Raw genomic sequence first — 9,867 nt, forward strand, 5'->3', positions numbered from 1 at the left:
TTGTGTGTCTCAGAGGGGTGTTGCTTATGAGAGCGGTTCCCTACAAAGGCCATAAGCATTGGCTCTCCCTGCAGCTGCAGCTCCATGGTGGTTGTGAATCATCTGGCATGGGAGCTGGGAAGCAACTCTGGGTCTTTTGCAAGAGCAGTAAGCACCCTACTTGCTGCTGAGCCTTCTCCCAGGTCCCTGAAAGATACCTAATATAGATTTTCAGCATGAAGGTTAAGAGTAGGCATTCAGGAGGAGTCAGACACATCTGAGAGCATGAGTACGTCCTCTGAAGATTCACACTTTCCTGTCTTAGTAAGATTCAATAGGGATTGCAGTGATTTTTGAAATTCCTATCTTTAGTGAATGGCGTATTAGCTACTTTTCAGATCCTGTTATAATATTCCACAACCAAGGTAATGTATAGAAGGAAGAATTGATTTGGGCTTAAGGCTCCAGAGGGGGTGTCTATAATGGCAGGGGAGGCATAGCTGTGGGTTACCAGAGCAGGAAGCTGAGGAGGATTTCCAGAGAATATTTGAGAGAGAAACGAGGCCCTTCCCAAGGTCATATATAGTCAGGCCTTAAATCCTGGGTCATTGCTCATTTAACATAAAATGCCTACTTATGAAAGGACTGTTTGCCCCATGTTGACAATTTTCACAGCAAATGTTAACTGTGCTAAAATACTTGCTTCTCAAACTCTGATTGAGGCTCCTTTCTTTCCCCCATAATTTCCCTTGTCTTTCTGTCTTGCCTCCCACTGACTGGCGCCCTGGGCCTCTTCTTTTCTCTCTCCCCTCACTCCATACTGTATCCATTTTCCTAGTCCTTATCCCTGCACCATTAGCCACATTCTACACTTCCCCCTGGAGAATCCCATCACGATTAACAAAGTTTTCTCTACTGATGTAGGATGTCCTTCTGTATGCTGGGAATATGCATTGCTTTCATTGGTTGATGAATAAGGCTGTTTCAGCCAATAGCCAGACAAATAGCAGGAAATCCAAACAAAGATGCTGAGAGAAGGAAGGCAGAGTCAGGAAGATGCCATGCAGCTGCCGAAGGAGTAACATGCCAGAACATTACCTCATCCTCATGGCAAAACACAAATCAATAGAAATGGGTTAGTTTATAAGAGAGAGCTAGCCAGTAATATATCTGAGCCACTAATCAAACAAATATACTTTAATACTAAACTGTAGACAGTTATTTCATAAGGGGCTTCGGGACCTGGAGGGTGAGAGAGAAACTGGTCCAGTGGGACTGGGTGAGACCAAAGAACCCACGCGGATTCTGAGGGAACTTCTTTCCCCAGCCTCTTTGTAGGAACAGACTTCCCACAGCCTACAAGCTAGAGTCCAAATTGCCTCTGTTTCTCACAGCTGTTTGCAAGCTATCACTCTACCGTCCTCACAGTAAACCACTTTTATTTGGAGATTAACGGTGCAGAATTTTGTGAGCTGTTCTTTTCTTGAGGACATCTGACTGCCTCCTTTTCCGTCTTTGAAGATATTGCCACTTACAGCAGAGTCTTTGTTTAAGGTGACCTTGAAGCTAGTCACCATCATGCATGTTCACCTCCATGTGCCTATGTTGCCAAGGTAAAGGGCAGGTTTAGTTGTATGAACGGACCTGTGGAATGGAAGTGGCTTAATTAAACAAAGTGCAGATTTCCTTTTTTCTGTCCCGTATTAGTGTCAGTTTCTCTATTAGATGCTTTATGAAATTTTCTAGAAGAGGCCTGAAATGAGGGTTAGGGGAGAAAAGACAAGTCAAAAGGAAGAAAAAAGACAGTAATTGCTTGCGTGTTTTCTCTCATATGCAGAATCAATCATCTGTCTGTTATCTATCTGTCTGTCTACCTATCTACTTATTTTTCTGATGACTATAGAAGGGGAACTATATTAGGGATGGAAGGAGACCATTAGGAGAAGGGGTGGGCATCAAGCAAGAGCAATGGGGAGGCTATTATGAGCAAAGTACAAGGATGTGTGTTTATGAAAATGTCAGCAAAATCCACTATTGTTTGTACTATTAAAAAGGAAAAAGTCCTTTGATGCCCAAAAGAAAATCTACTTGTCTTAGTCACTGTTCTATTACTGTGAAGTTATACCATGACCAAGGCAGCTCTTTCAAAATAAAGCATTTAATGTGGGGCTTGCTTACAGTTTCAGAGGTTTTGTTCCCTATCAGTTGCAAAATTACAGTTATGAAGTAGCGATGAAAATAATTTTATGGTTAGGGAGCATAACAACATCAGGGTGTACTAAAGGGTCACAGCATTATGAAGGGTGAGAACCACTGCTTTAAACACTCACTCTAGCATGCTCCAGCATATTTTCTGGATGACCACTGTCATGCCTACTACTGTGTTTTACAAATGTCTTTATTTAATTGTTGATCTTTGCTTCTCATTTCTTTTCTCTGAATTCAATTTATGTCTTATTGGAGCTCAATATCAAGTCAAATCATCCACAAGTGAATATTTGAGAGTGGGCTTACCGACAATAAGTTCATTATAATAACATTTCTGTATGTATGAAATTGTCACTGAACAAATCCAATAAAAGTTTAAAAATATTTCTGTGCAGCCCTTCCTCTTGAGTACTCATTTAATTTGATGTAGAATTCTAGAAGTCCTCTTTCAAAACAGCAGTATGAAGATGTTATATCTTTGTCCCTGACATGCATTATTAGGGAGAAATCTGCTGTCCTCCATTCATTTATAAATAGGGTTTCCACAGCAGCTTTTAAGACCTTTTCAAAAATGTCCATGGTATCCATATTGTTTTAACAAATTGTCTATATATTTATTTTACTTATCCAGCTGAGATGTACCATTTGTCTCTACAGACGCACAACCAATTTTTAATATTGGAAAAATTTTCAGTACATTTTGACATTATTCTCTTTATCTGTCCTTGGACGGCTTTCACACAGCCATGGAAGCATCTCAGGAGATATTTCCTGTCTCAGTTTTTCTTTCTATTCTCCTTTCTTCATCACTCTGTGCTACATGCTGGCTAATTTTTCTCAAATGTTTTAGTGAGCTAATTCTTTACTTAACCAAAAATTATTCAACATGTATAGTTCATTTTTGTCAATTTTTATCAACAAAAATTCCCTAATGTTTGTTTATATACTTGTTCCATATGGATAATATTCTTCACCAGGCAAATATTTCATTTTACCCTTTATTTCTTTACATCTGTAAATGCACTTATTTTTAAAGCTAGGTCATAAGGTTTTATTACCTGTGGGTTCCTTTATTTCCTGTACCTTATAACTCTTCTGTGGAAAGGATTTCCCACCTCCTCACTGCTGTTTTTTGGGCTCTCAAGTCCTAGGTTATTTTATGTATTTCCCATATATAAATTTATATGCATTCTCTCCATTTCCCTGTCTTGAGACATGATTCTTGCACTTATCAAGATGCCTGGTTTGAAACTCTAGATCAAAATGCTCCTTGAGTTTGGCTCTGTGGCAGCACCGACAACACTGTGTTGTAACTATTTATGTGTCTTATCTGCCAGGCCCTAGTATTGTTAAAGGAAATTAGCCTCATTTTTCTCTGTAATTCTACTTAAATAGTCTAGCATTTGCTGTTTCATGAAACCAGAAACTTGGATTCTTAAGGTTTGAGAGACATTCCCTGCTCTTTTATAATTTTATTTATTATTATTATTGTTGTTGTTGTTGTTGTTGTTTTAAGACAGGATTTTTCTGTGTAACAGCCCTAGCCGTCCTGGATCTAGCTCTGTAGATCAGGCTGGCCTCGAACTCACAGAGATCCGCCTGCTTCTGTCAAAAATAAAGACAATATGATCAAAAAAGTTACTAGAGAGAAGGGACTTTTCTGTTGCTGTGACAACACCCCATGACCAAGACAATTTGTCGAAGAAAGAGTGTCCATAATGGCAGAGTGAAGGCATGCCAGTAGGAATAGGAAGCTGATGGCACACATCTTCAACTACATGTAGGAGACATAGAAAGCGAATGCAAAATGCCACGAGACTTTAAACTCTCACAGCACACCTCCACAGTCATATTTCCTCCAACAAGACCACACCTCCTAATCCTACCCAAACAGCGCCACCTGGGGACCAAGCATTTAAGTGCCCAAGACACTGTGGGAGACGTCTCATTCAAACCACTAATGGGAATTTAATGTTCTTCATAAGTACAAGGGAATATTCAACTTCATTAGAGGGTCCTCTGCCAGTCTGCTGCAGGCTAACAGAACCTTGTAGCATCTCATAGATGAGAAACCAAGATTCAACAACTCTGCCTACATTAGTCACCCGCCCCCCCAGGTCAGCTCCCACAGAAAGAGTGTGTGAGCCTCTGTGTAGAGTTCCCAAGCCTTGCTCCTCCTGCCATAACTGATCTGGAGAAACAAAACCATCCCACCTATTTCATCCTAACCCCAGCCCAGTCTGATCCTCCAAAACTGTCTGACTTCTGTTCTTCACGTTCTCGTTTCCAGAAAGCCCTGCGGCTTGTGCCTACCCTGCCCACTTCTCCTCTAACACCATACTGTATATCATCAAATACAGAAAAGTTCATTACAACCACTGTCAGTAGCATCTTGTATTTGATGTTGCTTTGTTTTGCTTTGTTTCTGCTCCTGTATCTGTTTTCTCCTTCCCCAGAGAGATGCTTTCTGTATCCACCAATCGCCACTGGACTTTATGTTGGCTACTCTGCACAATACAATTCTATGTTATAGGGCAATTTCTATCTTAAAAACACACACAAACACAGCTCATTAAGCTTGTGATGAGTTGTTTTCTTAAATTATTCGCCAAGAATTGTTCTCAGGCAAGAACTCAACCCTTTCAAATGGCCAGATCAGACAAGATGCACACACGTCTTTGGGGAGGATTGCTTGGATCTGAATGCTTCCTTCCCTTCTTTTTATTATTGTCACTGCCTTTTAATTTCCTCTATCTCTGAAGCAGCATCTTCCTGTAGAGAGAGCTTTAAAGTGAAACACATGTCTCATGCCAAAAGGGCTGAGTTTAGGGCTCAAGGGATTTGGTGAGTGATGGAAGAGGCGACTTTGAGGAAGGATGGAAATTGCTCCTGTGGAAGCCCCTGTGAGCCAGAGGAGAGAGCAGCTGCAGTCGGGATGGAAGATACTGTTTTTATTGAACTCTGCGAGATGATGGGGTGCGGAGAGAGTCATGAGAAGAGAAAGGCTTCGAATTACTTGTGGTCGGTGTGGTATATGGGAGGCAGTGACTCCTGAGTGTGGCTCGTTATTGGTAGGCAACCGTGATGGAGCACTGTGGGTATCACCACAAAAGAAAGCTGCAACAGGACCAAACAGGCTGTGGCTAACAAAGTTGGTTAATAAGAACCCCCAAGAAAGATAATAACTATGCCTTGAAATTGTTGAGAGGATCCCAGTATCCAGGAGTCTTTTTAATGTGGATAGGACCCAGAACCAGGGTGAGAAGATATGCTAGCTAGTTTTTATTTCACAAGCTAGAGTCAAGTGAGCAGAGGGAACCTCAATTGAGAAAATGCCTCCCTGATATTGGGCAATAGGCAAGCCTGTAGGACATTTTCTTACTTAGTGACTGATGGTGGAAGTCCCAACCCATGTGGGTGGTGCCAACCCCTGGGGATGATAGTCCCTGGTGCCATAAGAAAGCAGATTGAGCAAGCCATAAAGAGAAAGCCAGTCAGGAGCCCCCCTCTATGGCGTCTGCACTTTTTAAAGGAAGGAAAGGGAGATGCTGTAATTAAATTATAATCTCAATAATAAAACAAAATAAAACAAAAGTTTTTTACAAGAAGAAGAACAACAACAACAACAGAGGGGAACCCAAAGAGAAAGATACCCGTGTTCAACTGAAGCGCACAGAGAAGCACCCTTTGTGAGGAGCCTGGGCTACACTGACCCTGATTCCTATGAAATCAAAGCTTAGTAGTCACCCCTAAAGAAGTAAAAGATGGAGACCATAAAAATTTTGTGTGTGTTGAAACCAGATCACTGCTGGTAACAGGAGGCAGGGTCTTCAGGGAGATACCTAGGTCATGTGGATTGAGCTGTCAGGGATAGACTTGGATCCTTAGAAAAGACAGGGTCCTTGTAAAAGACCCCGCAGGCCTGCCTTGGCTCTTCCATTTTGTGCTGACACAGCCGTGGTGTGTTAAAGAAACCAGGGCTCAAGTGCTCACTTGACCTTGGATTCCCCAGACCCTGGGGCTGGGCAAGATGCATTTCTGTTGCCTGAGAGTGCTACTTAGCCAATGGGATTATGTCACAGAAACCAAATAGGCTAAGATGGTGCCCTGATGCTAGGTGCCTCCGCAGAGAACCAAAGTCACCAAGTCGGTGTTCACTGCGTGAGGAATCACATGTCACCACGACATTACTGGAGCCTTTGTTGTGACTATTAAAAAAGTATGTGCTCAAAACATATACAAGCCACCTCTTATTTGGATGTATATCAAAAGCAATGGATGCATGGCAGTGAAGAAGGCTGGTAGGTTTGCAGACAGGCTAAAGTGACCCTATTAAAAACCTGTGACAACAGGAACTGTAAACAATAATGTGCTGCTGGGGACACTCACATTCTATTAAGGTCTGGAGGCCTCTTTAGAGCCTTGCTGTCACTGTTAATCAGGGGGAGCATGCAGACAGAAGGAAAAGCATGAGACACAAAAGCCCCGCTTCAGGCTTAAGTTAAAGTGAATGTGGCCTTGTGCTTGGAGATGCTGTCGGTTATTACTCCTTTTAGGGAGCAGACACAAGTCCCCATCATCTTGTTCTTACCACAGCACACAAATGCATACATGCGTGCACACACACACACATGCACGCACGCACGCGCATACACTCAAGCATGCACACACATATGTATAATCATCCCAGAAAGGGAGCCTACAACAGATCGAACTATTGATATATCAAAGCCTAACCAGGTTAGCCAATGTGTTTTTATGGGGTCACTAACAGAATATGGGTGATGGATCATTTGCATGAGCAAGTCTGCCTCAAAAACAGCTGCATCACTAAAAAGCCCCCCCCACACACACACACGAGTGAATTCTCAGGAAAGCTGCAACCCTGGAGCTCTCTGCACAGTGTAAAGGCAGCTCAGCAGTTCCAGAAGATCGCCTATGTAACTGAGCTGGTCAGAGTGGAATCCCCAGACATTCTTTTCTGTTCCTATAAATCAGGAAGGGGCTTCCAAGAATCTGTGTCAGCTTTCCCAGCCATGTGAAGTTTGTTTACCTGTGGAGTCTGCTAAGCTTCCCACTCTGCCTGGCAGGGAATATTTCAGTCCAGAGGAAACTGCAGAGCCCAACCTGGCTTTTCCCATCCCTCTCCTCCACCTTCCCCCTCATCCCATCCTGCAACCCACAGGACACTTTCCTCAGTTTGTTCAGTGAATCCTTAACAGTCTCTCGCCTGTCACTCCTGAGTACTCTGCCCACTTCCCTGCACATCCCCCTCATGTCACCAACTCATCAGCTCTCAGATGAGCACAGAAGATTCTCATCTATGAACTCCTGTTTGCACTCTCCTTTCCTGAACACTTGGTATGGTGCACTCTCCCCTTGGTAATGTCACATGGAGCCATATTGCTTAGCATTTACCAGTGACATGCAGTCAGAAGTGGTGTGTGTCATGCCCAGCCTGAGGCAGTGGACGCTTGTGGCTTTTATGTCTTGTGGCAAATGCCGGGACCTCTTGGGGAAGGCAGAGCAGTCAGAATGAAGCGAGATCTCTGAGTGAAAGAAGAAAAGAGGGTTATCCGAGCCAATAGTGACCTTTCGTTGAAATAAAAAGCAAGAAGTATCTTGTGAATACTTTACATTTGGAAACAGTCGTCACCTCTGTTGAACAGCAATTTCCTCTGAGATAATGACAACATTAAATCCTGTAGGAATGCCTTCAGACTCGGGGTGTTTTAAAGGGGATCCCTTAAGACCCAGGAAGTAAACAACTCAAAATAGCTTCAGGAGTTCCTTAAACTGACCAGATGCATCAAGACCCACCTGTTCAACCTCATATAAACCATAAGGATTACTGAGAGACATTCTTAGACTGGCAGAGCTACCTGGAAGAGACACTGACCCTCCCTCCTCTGTACACTGTCTTCCAGGTCTCCAGCCTCCACAAGCCATCACCCATTCTGGAATTGGCTTTTGGTGACGCAGCTGCCTTTGAGTCATTTCTGCTCCTGTAAGTGACCCTCCATTCATCCTCCCATAAATACACCATTAAACTCATTTGTTCACGAAAGTGGCATGTATTCATTTTGGTCTGTCATTGGTCCCCTTTAGAGGGTGAATAACTGTTCATGTCTCTCCAGGATTAGTGACAACACTAAGTGATCCTCTGGCTTCAAACCTCTTGTACAAAAATTATGGCTGAATTCTGTGCTACCAGAGTAAAAACCTAGTTCATGTGAGTTGGTCTTAGCACTAGTGACAAATGGAAGAGATTTGATATTCAAGGCCCTAATAGTGCTACTCCATATTGTATAAACTGGTACCGTGTAGGATGTTTTCTTTTTTTCCCTTCCCTTTTTTAAAATTTAAGTTAGAAACAAGCTTGTTTCACATGTCAATCACAGCTCCCTCTCCCTCCCCTCCTCCCCTGCCCTCCACACAAGACGGTCCCAGTCCCCCAACCAATCTCTACTCCAATCCCCAAGGAGGGTGAGGCCATCCATGATGGATATCCAGAGTCTGTCATGTCATCCAGGGTAGGGTCTAGGCCCTCCTTCAAGAGTCCAGGCTGAGAGAGCATCGCACATTATGGCATGGGCACTCGAAGTCTATTTGTACACCAGGGATAAATGCTACCCAAGGTCCCATAGATTACCTAGGCCTCCTCACTGACACCCACATTCAGGGGGTCTGGGTCAGTCCCATGCTTTCCACACAGCCATCAATATGGGGTCCAAGAGCTCCCCATTGTTCAGATCAACTGTTTCTGTGGGTTAAACCAGCCCACTCTTAACTCCTTTGCCCATCAGTTCTCCCTTTCTGTGACTGGATTCCAGGAGTTCAGTTCAGTGTTTGTCTGTGGGTATCTGCCTTTGCTGGATGAAGGCTCTGTTTCCCAGATTCTCTGGCAGTAGGACTGTATGCTGGTACTCCCCTGATTCATGTCTAAAATCATAAATGAGTGAGTACCTACTATGTTTCTCTTTTTGTGACTGGGTTACCTCACTCAGGATGGTTTCTTCTAGTGCCATCCATTTGCCTGCAAATTTCAAGATTCCACTGTTTTTTTCTGCTGAATAGTACTCCATTTCAAAGGCTGTATCCATACTGACAGACCTACAACACTGATCAGAATCATGGGCTAGAGAGATAGCTCATCTGTTAAAGGGTAGTCTCACAACCAGATGTCAAGAATCAAACGGATATGTTTCAGAAACAGGTGAACTGTCAAAGAAACCTGGAGGCCAACTTGACTACCAAGGCATTAAGATCAGTTTATATGCCTTCCCTCTTTACCCAAGCTTCTGGAGTTGACATCTGTGAAGTACTTGGTGAAGACATACCCTGAGTGTTTGGTTCAGATGTTGCCTACAGTTAATTAGAAAAGGTTGCAGCTCTGAGAAGAAGGGGGAACTAGGGGCCACAAGCCATGGTGGGTGAGGCAGCTGGTTGTGGGCCTCATCAAAAAAACTCTTTATCCTCAGGTCAGGGCTCCTCAGCCTTTTCATTGTTGATATTTGAGGTCTGGAAGGGTCTTTGTTTTTGTTTCCTAATCAGGAAATTGTCCTGTGTGCAGTGGTTTGGATAAGTATTCCCAAAGACTTATATGTGATCAGCCTCTGGTTCCACAGAGAAATGGTATTGCCAAGAAAATAGTGGTGCCTTGTGGGAAGAAGCTTGATC

General features: G+C 43.3%; 1 long non-coding RNA gene across 1 annotated transcript in view; it reads left to right on the forward strand.

Moving 5' to 3' along the window:
* The window catches only part of LOC121137259, a 34,336-nt gene extending 26,111 nt beyond the window's left edge, over nucleotides 1-8,225 (forward strand). The window contains exon 3 of the long non-coding RNA XR_005874510.1: nucleotides 8,115-8,225. This is a non-coding gene — a long non-coding RNA (uncharacterized LOC121137259). The remainder of the gene's footprint in view (nucleotides 1-8,114) is intronic.
* Nucleotides 8,226-9,867: the final 1,642 nt, after the last annotated feature.

The sequence above is a fragment of the Mesocricetus auratus genome, unplaced genomic scaffold, assembly GCF_017639785.1.
Source record: "Mesocricetus auratus isolate SY011 unplaced genomic scaffold, BCM_Maur_2.0 Super-Scaffold_100676, whole genome shotgun sequence".
In the NCBI taxonomy this organism is placed as follows: domain Eukaryota; kingdom Metazoa; phylum Chordata; class Mammalia; order Rodentia; family Cricetidae; genus Mesocricetus; species Mesocricetus auratus.